The sequence below is a fragment of the Pongo abelii genome, chromosome 17, assembly GCF_028885655.2.
Source record: "Pongo abelii isolate AG06213 chromosome 17, NHGRI_mPonAbe1-v2.0_pri, whole genome shotgun sequence".
Lineage (NCBI taxonomy): Eukaryota > Metazoa > Chordata > Mammalia > Primates > Hominidae > Pongo > Pongo abelii.
Window position 1 is genome coordinate 59,423,161 of NC_072002.2, and position 26,368 is coordinate 59,449,528.

Sequence of the window (26,368 nt, forward strand, 5' to 3'; positions counted from 1 at the left end):
TTAGATCCCATTTGTCAATTTTGGCTTTTGTTGCCATTGCTTTTGGTGTTTTAGACATGAAGTCCTTGCCCATGCCTATGTCCTGAATGGTATTGCCTAGGTTTTCTTCTAGGGTTTTTATGGTTTTAGGTCTAACATGTAAGTCTTTAATCCATCTTGAATTAATTTTTGTATAAGGTGTAAGGAAGGGATCCCGTTTCAGCTTTCTTCATATGGCTAGCCACTTTTCCCAGCACCATTTATTAAATAGGGAATCCTTTCCCCATTTCTTCTTTCTGTCAGGTTTGTCAAAGATCAGATGGTTGTAGATGTGTGGTATTATTTCTGAGGGCTCTGTTCTGTTCCATTGGTCTATATCTCTGTTTTGGTACCAGTACCATGCTGTTTTGGTTACTGTAGCCTTGCAGTATAGTTTGAAGTCAGGTAGCATGATGCCTCCAGCTTTGTTCTTTTGGCTTAGGATTGTCTTGGCAATGTGGGCTCTTTTTTGGTTCCATATGAACTTTAAAGTAGTTTTTTCCAATTCTGTGAAGAAAGTCACTGGTAGCTTGATGGGGATGGCATTGAATCTATAAATTACTTTGGGCAATATGGCCATCTTCACAATATTGATTCTTCCTACCCATGAGCATGGAATGTTCTGCCATTTGTTTGTATCCTCTTTTATTTCATTGAGCAGTGGTTTGTAGTTCTCCTTGAAGAGGTCCTTCACATCCCTTGTAAGTTGGATTCCTAGGCATTTTATTCTCTTTGAAGCAATTGTGAATGGGAGTTCACTCATGATTTGGCTCTCTGTTTGTCTGTTATTGGTGTATAAGAATGCTTGTGATTTTTGCCATTGATTTTGTATCCTGAGACTTTGCTGAAGTTGCCTGTCAGCTTAAGGAGATTTTGGGCTGAGACGATGGGGTTTTCTAGATATACAATCATGTCATCTGCAAACAGGGACAATTTGACTTCCTCTTTTCCTACTTGAATACCCTTTATTTCCTTCTCCTGCCTAATTGCCCTGGCCAGAACTTCCAACACTATGTCAAATAGGAGTGGTGAGAGAGGGCATGCCTGTCTTGTGCCAGTTTTCAAAGGGAGTGCTTCCAGTTTTTGCCCATTCAGTATGATATTTGCTGTGGGTTTGTCATAGATAGCTCTTATTATTTTGAGATACATCCCATCAATACCTAATTTATTGAGAGTTTTTAGCATGAAGCATTGTTGAATTTTGTCAAAGGCCTTTTCTGCATCTATTGAGATAATCGTGTGTTTTTTGTCTTTGGTTCTGTTTATATGCTGGATTACATTTATTGATTTGCGTATGTTGAACCAGCCTTGCATCCCAGGGATGAAGCCCACTTGATCATGGTGGATAAGCTTTTTGATGTGCTGCTGGATTTGGTTGGCCAGTATTTTATTGAGGATTTTTGCATCGATGTTCATCAGGGACATTGATCTAAAACTCTCTTTTTTTGTTGTGTTTCTGCCAGGCTTTGGTATCACGATAATGCTGGCTCAAACAAATGTGTATTAAGCAGCTACTTATTTTGTGTCAAGGAATCTAATACACGGAGACCCAAATGATGCAGTTGCTGCCCTCTGGAGGCTGCCATTCCAAGTGAGAGAGATGCTCTTAGAGACAGAGAAGGGCACTGTGATGTCTTTGGTGCTGAGACAGTGTGGGGCCATTGGGGGCAAATGGATAGAGTCGTCAATGCTGCCTGGAGGGCTAGAAAAGGCAGCATTTCATTAAGTTTTGAGGGCCCAGTGGCTAGACATAGAAAAAGAGCTGATAAAGTCAGAGCAGCAGTAAGAAGAAAGACAGGAACCCTGAGGCAAACAGCTCTGAAAGAGGCAAGAAAATGCTGGTGGGGCTGCCTCATGGGGCGTGATGTGCAGGGATAGCCGCGGTAAGTGGAGAAGCAGACAGAGGAGGGGCAGACACACCACACAGAGGAGTTGGTAATGTTAAGACTGCACTTTAGGATACCACACAATGGTTTTAAGCTGGCAGAGGTGGGAGTGGGGGATAATATTTTCCGAGTCGTGCCTTAGGACAGGGCATGTCAGACTGTAGTCCAGAACCATTTTGTTGTTGTTGTTGTTCTTCCATTCCTTAATTCATTGCTGGTGAATACCTATGTAAAATTTAATTAAAAGGACATTTTTTAAAAATGAAGTAAAAATAAAGTGCAGTGGCTTACAAAATACAATTCAAATTTGCTTATTATTAGATTGTATGAATATAAAATTATTTGATCACTTTGTTATGAAAGTTTCCAAATGTTTCCACTCAATTTCCATAATTATCATAGGCCAATAACAGCCTGTGTATGGGCCCTGGTCATGGGCCTCATTTAAGTGGCATTGCTTTAGAACCATGGCTCTACCAGAAGAATAAAGAATATATCTCAGAGGGAAGAGGGAGGCAGGAAGGCCACCTGGGAAGCAACTACAATAATCCAGGTGAAAGATTCAGAAGCTTAAAATCAAGGTAGCTAAGTAAGGTTGGCAAGGAGGGGAGGGAGAGGAGAGTAGCTGAGGATAGAGACTGCAGGACTTCAGAAAGGCAGAGAGGAGGGAGTTGGAGGGAGGAGTCTAGGATTATTCACCCTTGCCTGCTATGGTGTTTTCATTGCATAAAAGGATTTGAGGTTCTAAACTAAAAGCCAAAGAGGCTCCCTGCTTCAGATCCAGTAGACCTGCCCAAATGACTGATGTGGACTCGTGTGCACAGGTGGGTGACTAGATTTACCAAAGCCTGGTAACACAAAACCCAAACAAACCGCAAATATATATTTGTATGTATTTAAAAGAGGAGAAAGGCAGTATATCTTTTTAAAACAAAATAAGAACATCCCAAATTCTCATGATATTAAGAGCAAGACGAGTCAAAAGCAGACCAGTTTTACCCAGAAAACACAGTCACTGTATGAATTTCACTTTCCATTTATATATAAAATATGCTACATTGAGAAAAGGGAAAGCAACAAAACAAAGACACCAAAGTAAAAATAGGATACATTTTTACTAAATTGGCCTGTGAGTGATTCTTTTTAAACACTGGGTTATTGTTCTTTTGCCCTTTGTGAACATGTAGACCTCACCAAGGCAGTTTTTGAAATCTGATTTGACCAACACCTGTTTATTAACTTCTATACACGTGGCCCTCTTATCAATGCCACACAAGGTGTGTAAAGATCAGTAAGGGGTACAAAGATATGATTGGAAATTTTCAGATCCAAGAAGAGAGGCTCTCTTCCATTTTAATGTTTGCACTTCTCTGGCCTTAAGAGTCTTTCCGCACTGAGAAAGAAATTTATCATTAAGAACCTGTGAATAGGGTATAATAAACCCTGTCTGCATCTACAGTTCTGCTAGATGCAGGGCACTGTTAACAGTCTTACCTGTGGGGAACATTCATTGACCATTTACCATTCACTACTTACATAGCGATGGAATTTAGGCTTTAATTCCACTGTCTTGTCAATTAATTGCCCTACACTAAAATAAATTCACTTTTAATGCCAGTTATAGTTTTTCTCACGTTAGCAATTCCATCATTTAATAAATGGAGTAACCATTGAGTTACTGAGGTTCGAATGTGAAGATACTGTACCTGGGACAGCTTGATATCCTAAAACTAATTCAGCATTATCCAGCACCCCAAGAGGCATTGTTAAGTGTTCTGTGAAAAAAAATAGAGTTTGATTATCAAATTATTAAATACTAGAATAAGCAAAAATACATGATTACTACATAACATCACATAGCTTTCAACATAATGAGGAGTGATATGGATCTATCTACAAAGGAAAAGTCATCTTTTCCCAATTTATCTGACTGCACAACTCTTGTTTCTCCAAATCTACCCATTAAGCTATCAAAGGATACTAACATTCTGCAGAAGATGGTTTGGGAAATGCTAAGCTAGTTTAATCCCCTAAAATTAAAAATGCCAAAATCAAGGCTCAGAGGGTTAAGTGTCCTTGCTGACATGAAGCAGTAGTGGCCAAGCCTGGATCAGAATACAGGTCTGCAAGCCTGGGGCTCTTTCTACTTTCTGTCTACCTTAAGGAATTATTTCTCAAATACCTACTGCCACCTTCAGTAGACTATGCATGTATATTCAGTGTTTAATAAGTTGAGCTTTTGGGGAAGGATACACACACACACACACACACTCATACTCCTATGCACATAGACACCAGAGCTTCTCGATGGTATTAAGTCCCCTTTTGCACAAGGCCCAGGAAATGTGCTGGAGCAGGAAGCAGGCGGCAGGTGCTGAGGAACAGCAGAGGAGAGCCGCCATGGGTTTTGGAGGCTCCTTGTTTACAGTCTGTATTAACCCTGGGCTGTTGCAAAGGCCAAAGCTTGGCTCGCATTTGAGATATGAAGCTCTGACATTCAAGAAGCTCCAAAGCAAATGAACCTGAGTGAGTAAATAAATAAACCACAAAGAAAAAGCCAGTATTAAAAAAGATTTGCATGGTCTGGTGTAAACTCAGGAAAGGCAGGCTGCTGGGAAGTAAACTGGCCCTCATCCGCCCTGCTGTGCCTAGTCTGGGCACCAGAACTCAGAAGCACGTGACTGAGCCATCCCGTGTTTGGGGCCTTAGAATGGTGACCCAGGTACATGTCCTCAGGGCAAAGATACTGCTCAGGGCAAGGAGGGAAATAATTGATCATGGTTATAGTTAGTAGCTATTAGAGTCACAGGCTTCCAAATGCCCAGACTTGGATCCCAGCTCTGTCACTCACTAGCTGGATGATATGGGTAAGTTATTTACTTCTCTATGCCGCAGCCCTTTTGTCTATAATATATGAATAATTATATAGAGAGGCATAGATGTGTTACGAGAATTAAAGGAGTGACTTCATAGAAGATGCTTAGAACATAGCCTGGCATATAGGAAGTGCTCAAAAAGTATTCATGTATTTATATTTTATTATTGTTGGTAAGTCATAGAGTCATAATTTAAGAACTATGAGCTTCAGTTTCTGTATCTCTAAAATGGGGGAAAATTGTGTCTATTCTGGGACTTCTTGTCAGGATTGAAAGAGTTGATATATGTAAAGAACATATAGAATTTCTAACCTGTAGTAAATCATCAATATATGGCAACTCTTACTACCTCTGAGGATTCCTCCATTTCCAGCCCTGAAATGGTTCCTTAACCTTCACTATGGGGCCAACCCCCATGGCATTGAAAAGGTTTCCTTCTGTACTCACCAGATGTATTCTTTCTGATCCCAGATAAAGCCCATGGAAATGTCTTTTGGGCATGCTGTGGTCTACTTTGGATAGATATCAAAAAAGAAATGAGGAAACTATGTGTGGACAACTGATATATTCTAGGGAAAGGGGGAAAAAAGGAGCAAAGAAGGGAGAGAGGGCAGATAAGCCTGATCTAACTTTGGTTATAAACCCTGGCCAATGTACAATCAAGAAGGAGCACCTGCCAGAAAAGCTGGATGTGGCTGGCAAATGTCCCAAATCATTCTGTAGAATGAGGGACCATGAGTGGGGAAATGCTTTTTGATGTATTAATTGGATTGTGAATAAAATGCTGGCTTCCAGGCACTAGCCTTGGAATTACCCTGTTATGTTGGTTTAATTCAGAACTCAGTGTTTCCTGAACATTGACTTTCTAACCTTAATTGTCTTCTGATTTATTAGTAGATCGCTGTGCTTCTTATGTTTCCTCGGTAGAAGTTACAATCTTGTTTCCCAGAATAATCCCATAGCCTGGGACAGATTTTAGGGATGACAGGCTCAATTCACAGAGGCCAATGTGACCGATAAACATGCGTGTTTCTGAAGTTGCTGCCCAGAGTCTGACCCAGCTGAGAGGAGAGAACACCTTTCACTTTGCCCTCCAGCCTTTTCATCTCCCCCTTATATCTGTTCAGGAGTGACTGATCTTTGCTTGCTACTGATATAAGGAGAGCTGGTGAATTAGTAAAATCTTTCCCAACTTCCCCAACAGTTTTCATCTATCAGAAAGTTCAGCAGCATGGTGCATTTTTCAGCTCTGGGGCCTGTGCTCTTTCTATTCTTGAATCTGAGATAACTACACAGCATCATAAAACTTTCCATATTCCGAAAACAGATCCATCCTCCCACCTCAGCCAGCCAGGGCTGCAACCAGCCCACAGGCCAACATTAGGTTGGAAAGAGCAAGGAAAAAACATAGCTCCATTATTCCTCAGCTTGCAAAGGAGACTGATAGTCACAACTGATGACATAAAACACTAGGACAGGCTCATATTTTAAGAGTGCCAATACAGAGTTCACCATCATAGACCCCGATTTCCGAGATGCCCCTCGCCACATTTATTTCCTGCCATTTTCTTTTTTTGTTCCCACTGCAGAGTGATCAAGGAGAGAAACTGGAAGCCGGGCCCAGGGATAAGTTGTCTGCCCGTGCAGGGGAAACCATAACATTTTACGTGGTATCTTGTAGTGATACTAATCACAAAGCCTAAATAAACTGAAGCCCAAATGAGTGAGCAATAGGAATCTAATCCTGATAGTATTATACTACCTGGTATTAATTTATACTCACCTGCTTTATCTGCCTTGATTCTTATGATATCGGCCTCTGCCCAAGGTGTACTGGGTTAAATGTGATTAGCTCCATTTAACAGATTTAACAGATGAGGAGACAACATTTCAAACGAGGGCTCTTACTGAATGTCAAAATGGAAGCTTGCGTTACTGTCATTCTTAACAAAGTCACCAACACCAACCATAGTGAGTCTTTTATAGATGGACATAGAGACATATGTTTCCCAAGCCCTGTTCTGTTTCCTGAACTGCAGACATGGGGTGGCTGCCCATGATGGCCTGCAGTGAGTTAGAGCTATTGACTGATAAGTTTTAAAAGCTACAGGACATGATGCCATTTGACATTAAAAAAAAATCTTTAATTATCCCGGATGTCTTAAAGATTGTGCAGACACAATTATCCCAATTTTAAGATGAGGATATTGAGCCTCAAGAAGTGAATAAATTGTCTAAAATCATGTGTCTCACAGGGGCTGATCCAGAATTCGAACTCAAATCTGGCTGACTTCAGAGTTGGGGCTTTTTCTCCTCTACCAAGCTGCTGATTTAAACAACTCACTTATTTTACAGATATTGAGTAGGAGACCTCTGAGAGCCCAGGGAGGGTTTTCCTCTCCTGTCTGGTGACTGCTACCACAACACCATGAGAGGACTTCCACGGGCTTTTTGGCCATTAGGGGCCCAACCCACCGAATCTGTATTTGCTTCCCTTTGCAATCTGAGAGGTCAACTCCAGTATGTTTAAAAGTTTTGTGCTTTAAAACTGTATTCCTGGAAACAGTCTGTTTTAACTTTGCCCCTAAGCCTTTCATATTTGCCTGGCCCTTTGTTCTAGGATAACTTCAAAGGAGCTGCCTTAATTTAATGAAATTCAGTGTACTACTGGCCGTATCCATATAACATTTGGTTCAGTTTGATGCTCAATCCACAATCTTGAAATAAAATGGTAGTCAATGAAATTTTCTGTATAGTATTATCCTCCATAAGTTCAAAGATAATTTAGTAAAGCTTGGCTCATGAAAGTGATCACAAAGCTGTATGATTCTACTAGGGATAGAGGGGTAATATATTTGTGTGTTGAATGAATCTGAAATTTTGAGTCATTGATTAAGCTGGTCATTTTGATTTAAGAATTTGAGAAGGAAGTATTCCAGACCTAAGTGCTAACCAATGGTCCACACTGATATAAAAATCACAAATAACTCTTACATATGGAGGCTCTCAGAGAAATGAAATATGGTCAAGGCTCAAGAAAACTCACTCTATGCAATTGAATATTCCTTATTTTTTCTTAACACCGTGTGTTGCACATATTGGATCACAGAGCAGAAATATGACTGTCTTGGTTCTTCATTCATGTTCCTCATTTAATACATTTACAAAAAGCAGTTCCTTCTTAATAACTAAGTTCATGTGTTTGAAAACTTATGTGGATGTAAATTTGGAGGTATGGAAATTTCGGAGTCAACTCAGCAAATGTTGATCCAGTGCCACTGTGTGCCCAGCACTGTCTGAATGTTGTGGTTAGAGCAGTGACCACGAGAAGTGATGCTTTGTTCTCTATTCTTGTTTCTGTGGAACCGGATAATAAGCAAAGCCAGGAGCCTATAATATGATCTCAGATATTGATAAGTACTGAGTATACAATGAAGCAGATTGAGAAGATGTAGAGTGATTGGGTGAGCTGGGAATATTTTGATAGTGGTGTCAGGATATGTATTTTATAAATTGATTGCTGAAATAAGACTGGAAATAGCTAGTTGGCACAGTAAACTGTTTTCAGGGCTCAGCATTATTTGATTACAACTTGCGTCTCGTCACAAACCATGGTTTAGTAGGGCTGGAAATGAGGAAATTTTACTACAATATGTATTAGAAGATCCAATTTCATAGATCATAGAATCTCAAAGTTAGAGGAAAGCTTAGAGGTCATCCAGCCCCAAGTAGTTTCTCTGATTCGCACATTCTTCTGCTTTAAAAAAAAAAAAAAAAAAAAAAAAAAATCTAGTCTCTAGAAACTCATTGCTTTATAATACAACCAAGTTCAGTTCTGAATAGCCCCAACCTCCCCTGCCTCTCCCTTCTCTGACAAACGGAAACCTTGTCAGAGGAGGGAGAGGCAGGGAGGTTGAGGAGCCTTGAAAGGCTTTTTCCTTTTTCTCAAGCATTGGGGCTGCTCACCTTCACTGAAGGCACAGAAGGTGCAGGCCTCCAGCAGGAAGACAAGAGCCCATCCCTGCTGCTAGTTTCAGAAACAGTTTCCACAGCTCTAGGTTAAGGTTGTGGTCATGTGTAGCAGGGTAAGAGGTTGCAAATCATGGTCCTAGGGAAGCAGTAGGAGCCCAGGTTTGAAAGCAAGAAATATGGGTCTTCTAGACCTAGCTCTCATGGACAGGCTGTTGGTTGTGGCCTTCGCAGATCAGTACTTCTGTCTGGGCCTCAGTTTATGCATCTGTAAAAAGAAAGAATTGCATTAAATCAGTGGTTCCCAAAGTTAAAGTGGTCCCCAGACCAATAGCACCTGCCTCATTTGGGAACTTGTTTGAAATGCAAATTCCCAAGCCTCATCTCAGACCTATTAAATGAGAACCTCTGAAGCAGGACAACAATAATCTGTTAAAAACCAATGCACCCTCCAGTTTGAGAAACATAATTCTGCGTGATCTTCAAGGCCCTCAATTCCAGCCGTAACATCCTGTGAATCCCTGAGGCAGAGGCCCAAAAACTGCAGCCAGCTCACTTGCCCCTGCTCTCACCGTAATCTCTCAGGTTCCAGCAGTTTCCTTCTGTCTCTCCATGGATCCCTGAGCCAAGCTACAGAGCCAGTTGGCTTCAGGAGGTGACTCTAACTCCCAGAACATGTACCTCCCTTAAAAAATCTATATCCAGGCTTACATGGAATCAATGCTTACAGTCACCTTGTATCTAAGCAAACTGAATAAAGCTAGAAGCACCAGCAAACTTGCTTATTTATTTCATGACAAGGGAAACAACTTTCAGTTCTGTGGGACTTGACACCTTTGTCAATAAAATCTGCAGATTGCTCAATATAGAGTTGTTTTAGAATTCATCTTTCTGACAATAACAGGACTTTGCAAGAGAAGAGCATCCAGGGGTTATTATGGCAGCCACATCTTTGCCCTGAAACTACTGGCTGCCTTGCCCACATTTACATTTTACATCAGAACCACTCAGTGAATCTACATTGGCATAGGGAAGAATAAGGGAAGAATTTTAAAGCATGTGCCCCCTTTTGGTTGCTTTTTTTTGTTTTTCCTTTTTCGTATGTCTAAAGAAGGCAACCAGATTTGATTTTTAAGAAGCACTTAGTTGTAATAGCTGCTTAGCCTACAATAAGGTCGAACTTGTGTTTTGTTTCTAATTAGCAATAAAAACAACAGGGTATTAGGTTTGCAGTTGCTTCACTGTAGCATCTTTCCAAGATTTTCTATTCACGCTGTTCAAAAGTGCCATATACATTGGAAATGTGCATTTATATTCAGAGCAAGCTTATTGTAGGAAGCATAAAAAAACACCCCATAAAGCGAAAGTTTGGGGAAGGTGGGGTGGAGTTGAAGGTAGTAAAAGCTTCTCAATTGCTTGATTGTGTGAACTGAAGTTGCTGTAGAGTAAATCACCATTTGTGGTTTCACAGCTCTGGAATAAATGACACTTCCAATAACATTATCCTATACAGGTGTAAAATATACAAATTGGGTGAGGAAAATGGTAGCATCATTGAAATGCGCACAAGCAAAAAGCCTGGGAAGCAAGCATATGGCAGAGTGCCGGGCTGGGGAGGCAGGGGCTGCCGGCTGGAAGATCCACACACCTTGGCTTCCTGGAGCAGTCGCCTCAGGGGGCCAGAGCCAGAGCTCCATGCTTCCACATCTAATTTGGATGATTCTGTGATTATTATATCATTTAGGGTATTCCCTGCCTAAACTCTTTTTAAATTTATGGCTCTGGTTCGACTTGCATTTTTTTCCCTCCTCTTCTGAGTTTGTCATGAGTTGTTGAAAAGCATATTCAATCAAGCAAGAGCATAGCTTTTTGAGTTTATCCATACAAGTAAAATAACAGATTTGGTGAGTGATAAGCGAAGTAGTCATCAACATAGATAAATATAGAGACTGAAAGCTCTATCATTTATGTATTTCTTCTGCAGCAGAATATATGACGCTTCCTCTTATTTTATTTCTGTTCCCAGTGGGTCGTATAATCTCTGCTGGTTTATGAAGGCTAATCTTAAAACCCTTTTTGACTTCTACTTTTAAAGGCTTGGAAGCAAGTATGACATCATGGGGGACACTCCAAGCTTTAGTGAGGAGTCATGGGTTTCAGTACTAGTTTCCTCTGCTAAACCCAGTCCATGGCCTGAGGGCAGCTGTGTTTCTATGCTGATTTTATAGATGGTGACACCAAGGCCTAGAACAATTAAGGGACTTGACAAGGTCATGGGATGCTTAACTTCAGCCCTGATTATAACTTCAATTATGGTATGTGGGCCCCCTGAGAAGTCACCAAAAACCCCTGTCTAATATTTCCAGACCACCAGGCCTTGTAGGGAACTTATTCAGTGGAAGCCAGGCCAATTGAGTAAATCATGATTATGAACATTGAAAAATGAGAGGAGAGAGAACATGAACAGAAGCATTTTAGTTTATAGAATCATAGGGTTGGATGCATTTCTTCAAGCAGACAGATTTTGTGCGTATCAAAACATGATTGGGGAAAAACAGGTACACATAGCCTCCTTCGGATGCATTTTCTGTTATGGTCAAGTTCATTCCAATAATAATTAATTTGAGGGCTTGTGAAATGTTAGGTGCTATTCTAAGTGTTTCGTATGCATAACTTTATTTTTCTACCAACCAGCTCTAAGAATTAGGCACACTCTTACCCCCATTATACAAATCAGGGGCATGAGGCACAGAGTGAGGAAGTAGCTTTCCAAGGTCATAGAGCCCACAGGGAGTAGAGCCAAGATTTGCCCCAGGCCAGCCCAATTCCAGAGCCCATACTCCTAACCACTGTCCCATTGCCCTTCTTGTAGGAGCAGATTTTCAAGTCTCATTTTCAGTCCCTCCTGCTGCAGCAGCAGGCCTTATTTTTCTTGCCGAGTAACACCAGAAATGGTAATCAGCTCATGCCAGCTGAGTGCTTTCTTCTAGGCTTGGCAACAGCCATGAGCCATCAGCTGGTTAAATAACCCCCTGCTTGACACTCCATTCCTTTGGTCTGTGATGGTATGGAACTTTGGGAAGAACCCAGAGACTAAATATCTGTTTGCTGTCTGTCATTGAAAAAGTGACTCACCTTTTCTCAACTTCAATTTTGCCATTTGTCAAAAGATTGTTGTTCCTGACCTGGCCATCTTAGAAAAGGTACAGAATCAAAATACCATATAGGCCAGGCGCGGTGGCTCACGCCTGTAATCCCAGCACTTTGGGAGGCTGAGGCGGGCAGATCACAGGTCAGGAGTTCGAGACCACCCCGGCTAACATGGTGAAACCCCGTCTCTACTAAAAATACAAAAATTAGCCGGGCGTGGTTGCATGAGCCTGTAATCCCAGCTAGTCAGGAGGCTGAGGCAGGAGAATTGCTTACACCTGGGAGGTGGAGGTTGCAGTGAGCCGAGGTTGCACTCTAGCCTGGGAGACAGAGCAAGACTCCGTCTTGGGAAAAACAAAAACAAAAACCATGTATCAGTGGTCCTCAACTTTTTTAGTGCTAGGGACTGGTTTTGTGGAAGACAATTTCTTCACAGACAGGCAGGGCAGGGGAGTGGGGTGTGGAGAAGGGAGGATAATTTCAGGAAGAAACTGTTCCACCTCAGATCATCAGACATTAGATTCTGATTAGGAATATGCAAGCTAGATCCCTCACATGTGCAGTTCACAATAGGGTTCAGGCTCCTATGAGAATCTAATGCCGCTGTTGATCTGACAGGAGGCGGAGCTCAGGCAGTAATGCCCACTCCTCCTGCACATGCCGCTTACCTCCTGCTGTCCAGCCCAGGTCCTAACAGCATACCAGTCCATGGCCTTGGGTTTGGGGACCCCTGCCATATATGCTATAACTACAGAATGATGTACAATGATAAAGTGATGTTGGCATTGTTATTATATGTCATTAGGATGTGGTGTAGATTAAATGAGGTCACACATCTAAAGCATTTTTCTGTCATGGTGTCTGACACGTAAGAGGCACTATGAGTTGGTTGGTTATCATGCTACTAATTATTATCATTGCTAATGTACCTTGCAGTGATTTAAAGTTTACATGCTTAATTTGCAGAGAAGACACGAATTTTAAGTTTACATAATTTGAAGTTTACGTGCTTAGGCCGGACGCAGTGGTTCACATCTGTAATCTCAGCACTTTGGGAGGCCAAGGCGGGCAGATCACCTGAGGTCAGGAGTTAGAGACCAGCCTGGCTAACATGGTGAAACCCTATCTCTACTAAAAATACAAAAACTAGCCAGTCGTGGTGGCGTGTGCCTATAATCCCAGCTACTCGGGAGGCTGAAGCAGGAGAATCACTTGAAACCAGGAGGTGGAGGTTGCAGTGAGCAGAGATCATGCCATTGCACTCCAGACTGGGCAACAGAGACTGTCGCCTTTTAAACATAAAATGTTTAAAAGCTGAATGAGGTGTAAGGGATCTGTTTACATGTACTTTCAGGTTACAAATGTGGGTAGGGGTTCTGAGATGCTAAAATTGACAAGAAAGTCTTAAAAAAAAAAAAGTTTACTTGCTTAATTTGCCAAAAATGGGCAATGCCTCAGAGCTAAGCAGTAGGTACTATTGTTTCCATTTTCAGATAACTTGTAACTTGTTCAGAGTCTAGTTTTGTTCAGATTTTATTTCTCTAGAGCTATGCTATTCCTCTGTCTCTGTCTTAAGTGGCCCAGACAACTGTACATGTGATAATAGTAATAATAATTCTGGCTTAGGCTTAATACACTTATTAATGTTGAACTATTTTAAGCTGTGGAATCAATCAAGGAGCACAGTCTTATTTATTTCGTATGAATCTCACGCAAGGGCACAGTTACTTGAGTAACGATTCTTTTTCTTCTTTTAAATGTTAACTTAAATCTACAGTACAACTGTTTAGTTTTTACAGTGTCTAGGTGCCAGTCTATCAATTTGTCAGTAATCACTCTGTAATCCACCATTTAGTATCTGCAGGATTACTTGTAATCAGCTTTTAGGGCTATGAATTCTCCATTGTTCATTTTCACTGTTCAACCTTTAGCCAGCTACATTGCCAAAAGTACCATGATTTCCTCACAGATTTACAACGAAGGCCACAGAGATCCTGCAGGGGAAGCTAATGTAAGACTTTTTGATTTAGAAACAATATTTGGAGCCAAGAACCACAGTATTCAATACTCCACTAGAGTCTTGTTCCCAGAGGGAAAGAGCAACCAATTTATAGATTTTTAGTTTTAAAGTGAGTTAGAAAAATATACATTATGACAGAGAGTAGCTGAGGAACAACTACAAAATGATGTTGCTTCTTCTGGTGTGCGTAACCAGACCTCTCCATCCCAGTGCGAACATCATAGTGTACTTAGTCAAACCTAGATAGCATAGCCTGCTACACACCTAAGCTATATGGTGTAGCCTTTTGCTCCTAGGATACAAACCTGCCCAGCATGTTAGAGTACTGAATACTTTAGATAACTGTAACACAATGGTAAGCATTTGAGTATCTAAACATAGAAAAGGTACAGCAAAAATACGGTGTCAAGGATAAATAATGGTATGCCTCTCTAGGGCACTTATTGTGAATGGAGATCATAGGACTGGAAGTTGCTCTGAGTGAATCAGTGAGTGAGTGGTGAGTGATCGTGAAGGCCTAGGACATTACCATATACTATTATAGATTTTATAAATGCTCTACACTAAATGTATAAAAAAAATTCTTTCTTCATTAATAAATGAAATGTAGCTTACTGTGACTTTTTACTTTATAAGGTTAAGTTGTTTTTAACTTTTTCAGTTTTATAATACTTATATTAAAACACATTCTACAGTTGTGCAAAATATTTCTTATATTCTTATTCTATAAGCCTTTTCTTATTTTGATTTTTTTTTAAACTTTTTGGTTAAAAACTGAGGCACAAACAGATACATTCACCTAGGCCTACATAGGGTCAAGATCATCAATATCACCAACTTCCACCTCCATAGCTTGTCCCACTGGAAGGTCTTCAGGGGCAATAACACGTATGGTACTGTCATCTCCTATAATAACAACACCTTGCTTGTTCTGGAATGCCTCCTAAAGGACCTGCCTGAGGCTGTTAACATTTTTTTATAAGTAGAAGGAGTGTACTCTAAAATAACAATAGTTAGTATAGTATAGTATAGTATTATAACTAAAACCTGTAACATAGTCATTTATTATCATTATTAAGTATTATGTACTGTACATAATCCTACGTGCTAACTTATACATGACTAGCAGTGCAACAAATCTGTTTATACCACCATCACCACAAACACTTGCAGAAAGCATTATGTAATAGCCTCTATGATATTATAGTGGCTTACAACATCACCAGGCATTTTAGGAATTTTTCAGTTTCACTACAATTTTATGGGACCACTAACATATATGTGGTCCATCATTGACCAAAACAATGTTATGCCATGTATGACTGTATTTAAAGCTCCTTCTCCAGAAGAGCCCCCAGAGTTTTCCTGCTGACCACTCTCTAGTCACACATGTTTGAGACAGACAGCAATAAGATAGCATAAAACACAGAGACTCATGAAGTCAGTGGTACGCAAACCCCCAATTAGGATTATTGCCTGTCCATCAATAACAATCACTAGACAATGCAGATTCTGGTTCAGCTGCCTCTGCTCAAAATGCTTTGGAGCTCTCTTGGAAATTCTTTCAAGCCCTGCCACATTCTTCTAAATATCTGAAATGTCTTTGCCTTTGAAAGGAAGATGTAATTTATGGAAACAGCCAAATCACTTGGAGCCAAGTCTGGCCGGGAGGTCAAGATGGGTAATGTTAGTTTAGAATTACCCATTTTAGATACGAGTGCTGTCAGAGTTTTCTCAGCAATGATTGGTTTGGTTTTCCATGAAGATAAAGCAGTTTATTATCTTTAAGTTTGCTGTGGAAAAATACACTAATTAAAACAAATTTAATATTGATAATAATCCCAGTCTCTCAACCTATTTACTATTATGTTGTAGCACAGCAGCATGTGCCTGTATGTATGAGAGTGTGGCCATGTATGTTTGATTATATGTAAATAGATCAATCTACGGCTAGATAGACAGACATATATAGATACAGCTATATATACTGTTTCTCATGGGATATTTTTTCATTCCCTTTTCCCAGGCATAGTTTCCAGAATTCTCCTATAAATGTGAACCTGTTTAATTGTTGATATTCTCCTAAGATAAGCAATTCTTAACCTTTTTTTAAAAGGCTACAGCTACATACTTCTTTTAGAATCTGCTGAAAAGTATGCACCCCTTTGTAGAAAAAATAGAAATATATACACATTCATACGATTTGGCAAAGAAGGGACATGAATATCATGTCTAAAACTTTAGACCTAGGATTTGAAAAGTGGCATAAAATTCACATCATAGGATATATTTACAAAACTAAGCTAAAAATGACTTTTCAGTAGACACTGTACATTATTATATAGCATCTCTAGTTAATTAGTTGAATTTCAGGTTGCCTGAATAAGGCTAAGAACAAATAAGTGATGATAATGGAGAAGGAGAAAAGTCAGTGGGTCACTGTGTATTGATGTTGGGATTAAAATAATATAAAAGGTTTCTGTTTTCAAGATACAGCAGGCAAGAAATACTTCAAAACCTTTCTGATATAAAACATTTAAAAGCTGAATGAGGTGTAAGAGATCTGTTTACATGTATTTTCAGGTTAGAAATGTGGGTACAGGTTCTGAGATGCTAAAATTGACAAGAAAGCTCTAATACAAAGAGGTAGCTAGTCTTAAAGTTGGTGAGCTTTTTCTGCAGCTATCTGCCTATTTCTGGATGTTCAGACTGTTTGGTTTATTTGGTTGCTTATAGGGAAGAGAAAACAAATGTAATTCCCATGCAATCTAGGATGTATGACCAAAAATTCCTTTCAAAGAGTATATTTTATAAGGCAAAACCCTCAGTAAAAGACTGAAATAGCATATAGCCCATCATAGTCTTCACTATAGTTGCAGGGACCAGTAACCTCTGAGAAATCTTAATCTCAAGACAGTTCTCATATGAATAGCGGGGCAGGGGAGTGGGGTCAAAATAGATACTTGCTTTGTGACTACAAATGACGAAATGAAAATTTTAGTTTAAAATTCTCCTGGTTTGGTGGAACCCCTAGGCACCTAACAAGTGGAAGTGCATATTATCTCTGGAAAAATGCACTTAGTAACCATGACTCAAATAGTTCTCATAGAAGAAATGCCAAAAACATAAATCATGATAAAATATGATAATGCAAAATACATGAGGAAACAAGTTTTTATAAGACTCAGCAGAAGCAACAAGGAGTAAAATTAGACCCACTATATCTGGAAAAATATGAATCCCCTCAACTACAAGATAAGTAAGCTCAATATGTTTTAAAAAGTAAAGAAGAACATCAAAAGAATAAGTACAACAGATTATGAAATATGGCAAGGTAGATTTGAAAACTGCCCAAATAGAAAGTCTAAAAATGAAATACATAATAATTTAAATTAGAAACACAATGATGGATGATGTAGCAAATTAGGAATAGCTAAAGAGAGACTTGCTGAACGGGAAGATAGATCCAAAGAAATTATATGTAATATAGACAGAAAACAGTAGAAACAAAGGTTAAGAGAATCATAAGTTAAAGAACAGATTTTTCATACATTTTATTGATGCTCCAGAAAAGAGATAGTAAAAGGAATAGAGTGAAAAGAATATTTGAATATGTAATCCTTAAGAATTTCTAGAATTGATGAAAGGCATCAATCCTCAGAAGCTGAAAGCCCAAGAAATTCCAAACAGGATTAAAAAAAAAATTATCTAAGTGGACACACTGTAATCAAACAAAAGCCAGGAGGAAAAGATAGATAACCATCAAAACAAACAATCATTAGGCTTTTAGCCAACATCTCAACAGTAACAATGAAATCCGGTATGTGGTTAAAAACTATCTTCAAAGTATATAGAGAAAAATAACTTGTGAAGCCAGAGAAACATCCAGAGCAATATCATCTTTCAAAAGCAAAAATAAAGATGTTATAAGTCTAACAAAACTGAGAGTATTTTCTACCAAAAGAGTCTACCTAAAGAGAGTTTTCCAAAGTATATACTGCACAAAGACAAAATATTTTCCAGAAAGAAGGTTGGAGATGTGAGAAGGTATAGTGAACAAAAATAATAGAAAAAAAGGTGGATAAACTTATATTTAAATATTTGAACATTGGCCAGGGGCAGGAGCTCATGCCTGAAATCTCAGCACTTTAGGACAGCAAGGTGGGAGAATCAGTTGAGGCCAGGAGTTTAAGACCAGCCTGGGCAACATAATCAGACCCTGTCTTTACAAAAATAAAAGATTAGCTGGGCATGGTGGTGCATGCCTGTAGTCCCAGCTACTCAGGAGGCTGAGGTGGTAGGATTGCTGGAGCTCAGAATTTCAAGGTTGCAGTGAGTTATAATCATGTCACTGCACTCCAGCCTGGGCAACAGAGAAAGACCTTGTCTCAAAAAAAAAAAAAAAAAAAAAATACATACACACACAGACCTCCCCCACACACACATTGGCTCTACAAAACAAAACACTAAAAATAATGTTCAATTTGTAATACTAGGAAAAGCATAGAAGTACTAAATAATAATGTAAATAGGAGTAATCAGGTTAAAATATTCAAAAGTTGCCTCATTGTTTTAGAAAAGTGTAAAGGTATTAACTTTCCATGTTGTTACATTAAATTTGGGTTTTATAATATCTAAGTTAGCCACTAAACAGATAGAACTAAAGGTATAACTTACAAACCATTAAAGAGAGAGCAAAAAAAAAAAAAAAAACGAAACCAAAAAAGAAGAAACGGGACAGGCGTGTTGGCTCACGCCTGTAATCCCAGCACTTTGGGAGGCCAAGGCAGGCGGATCACCTGAGGTCAGGAATTTGAAACCAACATGGTGAAACCGTGTCTCTACTAAAAATACAAAAATTAGCTGGGAGTGGTAGCACATGCCTGTAGTTCCAGCTACTCAGGAGACTAAGGCAAGAGAATTGCTTGAACCCGGGAGGTGGAAGTTGCAGTGAACCAAGGTTGCACCACTGCACTCCAGCCTGAGTGACAGAGTGAGACTCTATCTCACAAAAAAAAAAAAAAAAGAAGAAGAAACAAGAAACGGAAAATTGGACAATATAAATCATGAAATAAAATAATAATAACAGTAAACATAAAAGCTTTAAAAAGGCCAGATTGGATCTTCAAATTTATAATCTAGAAATATGCTTGTTGTAAAACATATACCTAAAATATATGGAAATATATGACTGAAAAGGTATGAAAAAAGATAGATAAATAGGAATAGAAAGCTTGTATACTTACATAAATACCATCCAAAATAGTTTTTACTGTCTTTTTCCTTAAAACAAAGTTATTGACCATAAAAAGGGTCATAGCACAGCTGAAATGATAGAATGTTCAGTTAAAACCAAGAATATTTTAAAATTTCTACTTATATGCGCATAATAACATAGTTTACAACTATATAAAGTAAAGATGACAAAGGAGAAATTCACAAACTTGATCTTCGAATGGAACATTTTAACAAATCTTTCTCAGTAATGGATCAAACAAACAAAACATAGATGAGTAAGAATATAACAAATCAGAGAAAAACAATTTCCAAATCTAATTGTAATAAAGACACATAAGTGCTACATCCAACTAATAGAAAATACAACAAAGCACATGTAGAACAATAATAAAAATTGACGACATACTGGGCTATAGAGCATGCCTAACAAATTTCAAAGAGTCAGTGTCATAGAGATTGTATTCTCTAACAAAAGACAATTGGATTAAACCCAGTAATCAAAAGAAAACATTAAAAGCTCCAAATCATTGGAAGTTAGAAAACACTTATATTTAATTCATGGGTCAAAAAATTTAGAACTGAATAATAGTGCAAATACAACATGTCAAAACATGTAGGCTGCAGGTAGGTTGGTTCTTGGAGAGAAGATTAGAAGTTTAAAGATTTACATTAGGAAATAAGAAAGGCTAAAACAAGAAAGGCTTACCATATGACTTAAGAAATTGGAAATTGTTTATTAAATGAATATACTCAAAAAAAGTAGAAGAAAGGAATGTCTAAAGATAAAAACAAATCAGTAAAATGCAAAACAGATGCTGTAAAGAGGATCAATAAAGCCAACATTTTTTTTAAAGACTGATTGATTTTTAAAAAATTGCTTCTCAGCCTTTTGGCTAAGATCAAGTGATAAAAAATTATGATCAAGATTAAAATTATGATTAAGATCAAGACTGATAAGATTATGGCAATAATAGTTGAGGAGCAAGGGAAGGATAGAATGCAAGGAAAAATATTAGGGAGAGAAGTAAAAGTATTATGGAAAGTATGTAATTGCAAATGCAATTGAGATGAAAAGATTAATGTATTATGAACAACTGTATGTCAACATATTTGAACACTTACATGGCACAGACATAGCTTGGGAAAAGAATATAACTTAAAAATATCAATTCAAGAAGAAATAGAAAACCCACATTTCCCTTTAATCATTAAATAAATAGAATCAATAGTTTAAAATCGTTTAAATAAAAATGGTCCAAACGTTTTACAGTTAGTTCTGCCAAGAATTCCATTATTACACAAACTTGTTTAGATTATAGAAGAAAGAACTTTCTCAGGATGGAACATTGATCACTCTCAAACACAGAATGAGAAAAAAGAAATAATAATGGGCCAAGTTTACCTATAAACATAGATATAAAAATTCCAAACAAAGTAAAAACAAATGTAATCTAGAAATATATTTTAAAGATAATACATTTCAACTATGATTTACCTCAGGAATGCAATTTTGATCTAACATTAGAAAATAGATAAATACAATTCCCCATATTAACAGAACAAAGGAAAAAAGACAAATGATTATGTCAATTGATGCAGAAGTCATTCACTAACAGCCAACGTTCATTTATGACAAAGGTTCTCAGCAAACTAAGAATAAAAATAAACTTCTTTATCCTGATAAGAGATATCAAGAAAAAACCCTGCAGTAGGCACCAAACCTAACAATGAGACATTAAAAGCCTTCTCTTTACTATCAGAAACAAGGCAAAGAGGCCCAATGTTCTCACATCTATTCAAAGTTACATTACAGGTCTCAGCCAGTAAGCTAAGGCAAGTAAAACAAATTAAAAATAAAAGGTTTGGAAAAGTAAAAATAAAACTCTGATTATTTTCCTATGATATGACTACAATGACATCCAGAAATAATATATAAACAAGTTATCAAAATTAATAGAAGTATAAGACTAAAAGTGACTAAACACAGAGAATCCTTTTGATATATTTTTCTACTTATTGCTGATGTATAGAAATGAATACTTGAAAGAACAAAAAGTAAAATGATACCTAGAAATACATCTAACAAAATACATATAGGATTTCATTTTTAAAAATGAGTCTTATTGAAGTTTATTAAAAAATACAATTGAGAAAAATATGTTGATGAATAGAAAGATGCATTATGAAGGTATCAATTTTCCTCAAATTTATCTGTATATTTTAATGAAATTCCAGTCAAAATTTCAACAAGCAGATTTGGAACATTGTAAGATAATTCTATACTCATATAAAAAGCCGACATGAAAGTTCTAGGAGTTACTAAGATACTCTTGAAGAAGAAGAAAAGGCGGAGGACTTACCTTACCAGATATTAAAATATACAAAACCCCCTTTTAGATGGATTACATTGTTAACTGTGATAGTTGAAACTTTGTCCTTTTAGAAAATATAGAGCAACACTTTATGGCCCCAGAATAGGAAAGTACTCTTAAGACAAAAAGGCAAATCACACAAATTAATAAATCTGACTATCTTAATGAAACTCGTTTATCAAAAGACATAAAAAAGATAATGATAGCCTATCAACTGTGAAAATATTTGCATTTTATATTACCAAAAAAGGAGAATTCGGAATATTTAAAGAACTGCTAGAGTTTAATAAAGAAAAGACTTTCAACCTTACTTTTTTAAATAAACAACCTGGATAAAAGAAATGAAAAGGTATTTTAGGTGAGAGAACACACACAAAAAAAAGTTCAGTAATTTTCCTGATTATATTCCAGGAAAATTATAATCAGATTATAGGATTACTCTTGTAATCCAGGAAAATTATAATCAGGAAAATCCAAATTAAAGCCACAATCACCCACACTGGCAAAAATTGAAATCTGTGAATACTAAGGATTAAAGAATTATGGGAGTAATGATAATTCCTTTTTATTCTGCTAGGAGGAATATCAGTTGACACAAAAATTTTGAAAAACAATTTGGCATTATATAGTAAAATTAAAGATACACATTTCCCACATCTTACCCAACAGTTTCATTCCTCCATGTCTGTTCTCACAAAACTCTTGTCCACATGTGTAGACGATAAATACCAATGTACTCATAGAGAAAATTTTTTTTGTGATAGCTGAACACCGGACACAACTTGGTTGCCCACTGACAATAATGTAGATATATACGTGGTGGAATATCCATACAAAAGAAGATTATTATCCAAGAAAATGAATGAGTCACATCTACACGTATCAGCTGAATCTTAGAAATAGCATGTTGAGCAAGAGAATACGTGGCCCAATATCTACAAAATTCAAAAATATGAAAAAATAACATACTGTTCAGAGATCCATATGTATGATAAAACTGCAAAGAAGGGAGGTTGGGCAGGGTTGCCATGTATGATTGTATATTGCACAAGGATTTCCAGCCAAGGGAGTAATTAGAGCTAAATATCAGCCCTTCAAGATACTCCCAAGCCTTTTGCCCAGGTGTGGGAATTCACCTCACAAGGAGGAAAAAGGTACTTTTCTTAAGTTTACCCAAAGGCACCTCTTGCATGTTGGGAGTAACACACATGTGAGTGTCAAAGGTATTGGCAATATTATGTGTCTTAAGCTGAGTGGCAGTAGACAACCAACCATGTTATTTACTTTTTTTTTTTTTTTTTTGAGATGGAGTCTTGCTCTGTTGCCCAGGCTGGAGTGCAGTGGTGCGATCTTGGCTCACTGCAAGCTCCGCCTCCTGGGTTCATGCCATTCTCCTGCCTCAGCCTCCCGAGTAGCTGGGACTACAGGCACCTGCCACCGTGCCTGGCTAAGGCTAATTTTTTGTATTTTTAGTAGAGACGGGGTTTTACAGTGTTAGCCAGGATGGTCTTGATCTCCTGGCTTCGTGATCCGCCCGCCTCGGCCTCCCAAAGTGCTGGGATTACAGGCATGAGACACTGTGCCCGGTCGTTATTTACATTTTTAATGTACATTTTAAATGTGAATATGCAGACTTAATACGAAGACCACATTTTTTAAATGTACATGTGCAGGCTTTTGTGTGTGTGTGTGTGTGTGTATAAAATGTACATAGATAATTTAACATTGCTGTCTTCATCCATTTATGCTGCTAGTAATTCATAAAGAACAGAAATTTATTTATCATGGTTCTGGAGGCTGGGAAGTCCAAAATCAAGATGCTGGGATCAGTGTCTGCCAAGGACCTTCTTGGTGCATCCTCACATGGTGGAAGGTAGAAAACAAAGATGAACACTATCTCCTCACAGGACAGAATAGCAGAAGAAAGCAAACTGACTCCCAAAAGCCCTTGTTACATTATATAGCAGCATTAATCCACTCATGAGGGCAGGGCCCTAAACACTTCCCATTAGGCCCCATCTCCCAACACTGTTACAATGGGGATTGTTTCCAACATCTGAATTTTATGGTACACATATAGGCCATAACACTTACCAAATGATTTGAACTGATATTTTTTAGGAAAATGTTTTTACCAACTTTGAGAAATCAAATTTCAACAGGTCCACAGTGAAATTCGAATGAAGCTACCCCAAAAACCCAATACAGGGTTTATGCCTATTAAACATCAAGTAGCTACTGTTCTTGTTTCTTCCTCTCTCCCTCCCTCTTTTCTCTTCTTCTCTCTCAAAAAGTATAAAATACTTATGAGGCTGCAGAGAATACATGTTTCAATGAAGCCTGATAGCCAGGAGCAATATTTGCTGGGCACATGAAAAGTCTTCTCCAAAGAATGTCTCGGAGAATTACAGAGACTAGAGCCTGCTCACCCGGGGCCAGATTGTCAATAAAGCAAGGCTCTCCATCTACAAGGTACTTAGGAGAAGAGAAACTTGTGGGGTGGAGTTCAGGGGTCTGGGCAGAGCCAGCTTTCTCTCCTTGGCTCCATTCAGCTCTGTGGAGTCACCTCTAGGAGTGCTTCTCTGTCCATGTGTAAGCCTGACAGTGAAAGAGGAAGTATTTACAGACTGGATTTTAAATCTGTCAGGCACTGAAAAACTACCCATGAAGATAAAACTGCTAAACTGACTCAGAATCCTCCCCATTCATATCCAACTTTCTGATTTCCAAAGGGCTTTCCCATATGTTATCCAATTTGTGCTTCCACACACTCTGGGAGAAAGGGATAGAGCAGTAGGTACTAGCATTTCCATTTTACAAGATGGAGAACCTCAAGTCCTGAGAGGTGAAATGAGTCTTGTAACATCAAGTCAGGCAGCTCTTCGGGCTGCTACTCCTATACTCTTCTTTTCTAGCCCACAGAGCACGGGTTAAGGCAGAGGCAAGGGAGAAGACAAAGGAAAAGAGGGAAAAGATATGAGGCTAGTGGAAGAAAAAGGGTAGGAAAAAGGCAAAATGATGGACACTCCCGTGCAAAAAGCAGTGAGAGGGGTACAGGCAGGTCTCAGCTAACGGGGGTATCCCAGAGTGTTTCCATCAAGACTATTGACTAGGGAAGATCAGATGAGAAAGAGGGGAAACACTTGCCATAACACAGGTGGTGTAATCAGGGATGAGGAGGACATCTTGGGAGAGTTTTGGACTAAGAGAGTTGAAGTGTAGGTCTCCCAGTTCCAGGAGCATCTCTTTGTTCTTTGTGTCACTGCCCCATCAGGCTGGCAGCATCTGCCCCTACGATACTAGCTGAGCCACCAGCCCTTCAAAATAGGCCTCCCTAGTCCTCTGTAGATATCACTCATAGGCACCATGATGTCAGGATGGCCTTAGGCCTTCCCAGAAACCTGCCATCTCGGGACTGCACTCTCCAGCAAGCACACACACCTTCCAGTGTTGGAAGAAACCCAGGCCTTATGCTTGGCCTATTTGCCAGGTGGCTCCCAGCTCTAATCCTTAAATACTGCAGCCCATTGCCAGTGTTATGCTGAGTATTCCTGTGTAACTTTTCTGCAAAGTTCTAGCCAAGTCCTGGCAAGATGCAACTGAAGACAAAACAGTTTCCCCTTAGGTGGAGGTCACTATACAATGGAGCAATTCTTGAGATCTAAAGATCGAGGTTTTTACACTAATGGTTTGATCTCCATTGCATTAGTGTAAATTGGAAATGGATACCATATCTTTAATGCTAATTAGGCATTGCATTACTTAGTCTTCCAGGCCTCATATAAATAACAATTAGCAATAATTTAGCAGTTGTACATGCTGGCATCTTCTAAGCCATACCATTGTATACCATTCCAAATTCCTTTGCATTAATTAGGATCATAAGCCAATCAGCACTAATTAGGAAGAAAATAAGTATAATAATAAATGAAACAAAATTAGTGATTTGTATCTGGTCGGTAGTTCCTTCCCTTTGCAGTTCATCAAATAGTCTTAATGCGTAGGAACTTCTTGTAATTGAAACTAATTATGAGGTTTCCCCTGCTACTTTGAGCCTCATGTTCAAATCCCACGAAGCTCATTAAATAAGTAACAAAACTGGAATCTTTAGCACATATTGTAACTTGGATCATGTTAATTAGCACCACACGCAAAAGGCAGCGAGAGGCCGTTTAGCAGCCCCTGTTGTAGTTAAAGAGAAGGGAGATTGGGACCGTTACAGTTCTTTGGGGCTTTTAATAAGCCAGGCCAGTGGTGGATGGGTACTGTGGTGAGAAAGTTCTTGTTATAATACAGTGATGGTTCGGGGCAGAGAGGACAACATGGAATCCAGGGCCAAGCTAACCCTTGACAGGAGCATTTCTAGCTGTCACAGTTGTGTATGGAAAACACCTGAGTGGGGTTGTAGCCCCGTTTCCGGGGTATATCTCCTCACACCAGGCATTTGCCCCATACTTGACTCTGTGGCGACCTCTTCCCAACCTTGGGCCAGTTACAGAGCTTTTCTCTTCAAGGTTGAGTGGTGAGCATTAAAGACCCCAGAGATTTCACTTGCCCTGCACAGAATAAAATTGTATACACATAAACCCATGTGTCTGTTTCTAGTCAAACATATGTACCGTTCAGTAGACATATTGGCTGTATTCACAGCTTCCAGCGCTGATCTCAACGACTGCCGTTCCTTTTTCATATACAGCTAGATCTGTAGATAGCGCTCTAGGCCGCAATTGGAAGATGCAGTAGAAATATGCTCACCCACCAATGTGTCTTCTGCCCTCCTGTCTGTGGTGTGGAGCAGTCTGAAGTTAAGCACTCAGGATGATGATGGGGAAGGTTGGA

General features: G+C 38.8%; 1 protein-coding gene and 1 long non-coding RNA gene across 5 annotated transcripts in view; one reads left to right on the forward strand and one right to left on the reverse strand.

Moving 5' to 3' along the window:
• SETBP1 (SET binding protein 1) overlaps nt 1-26,368 on the forward strand; it is a 383,903-nt gene that overhangs the window by 291,419 nt on the left and 66,116 nt on the right. The window lies entirely within an intron of this gene.
• LOC103892979 (uncharacterized) lies at nt 1,639-8,965 on the reverse strand. Its single transcript, XR_657120.4, has 3 exons — nt 8,747-8,965; nt 3,611-3,679; nt 1,639-2,129 (listed from the first exon to the last, which is right to left on the reverse strand). It is a non-coding gene; the product is annotated as an uncharacterized LOC103892979 (long non-coding RNA).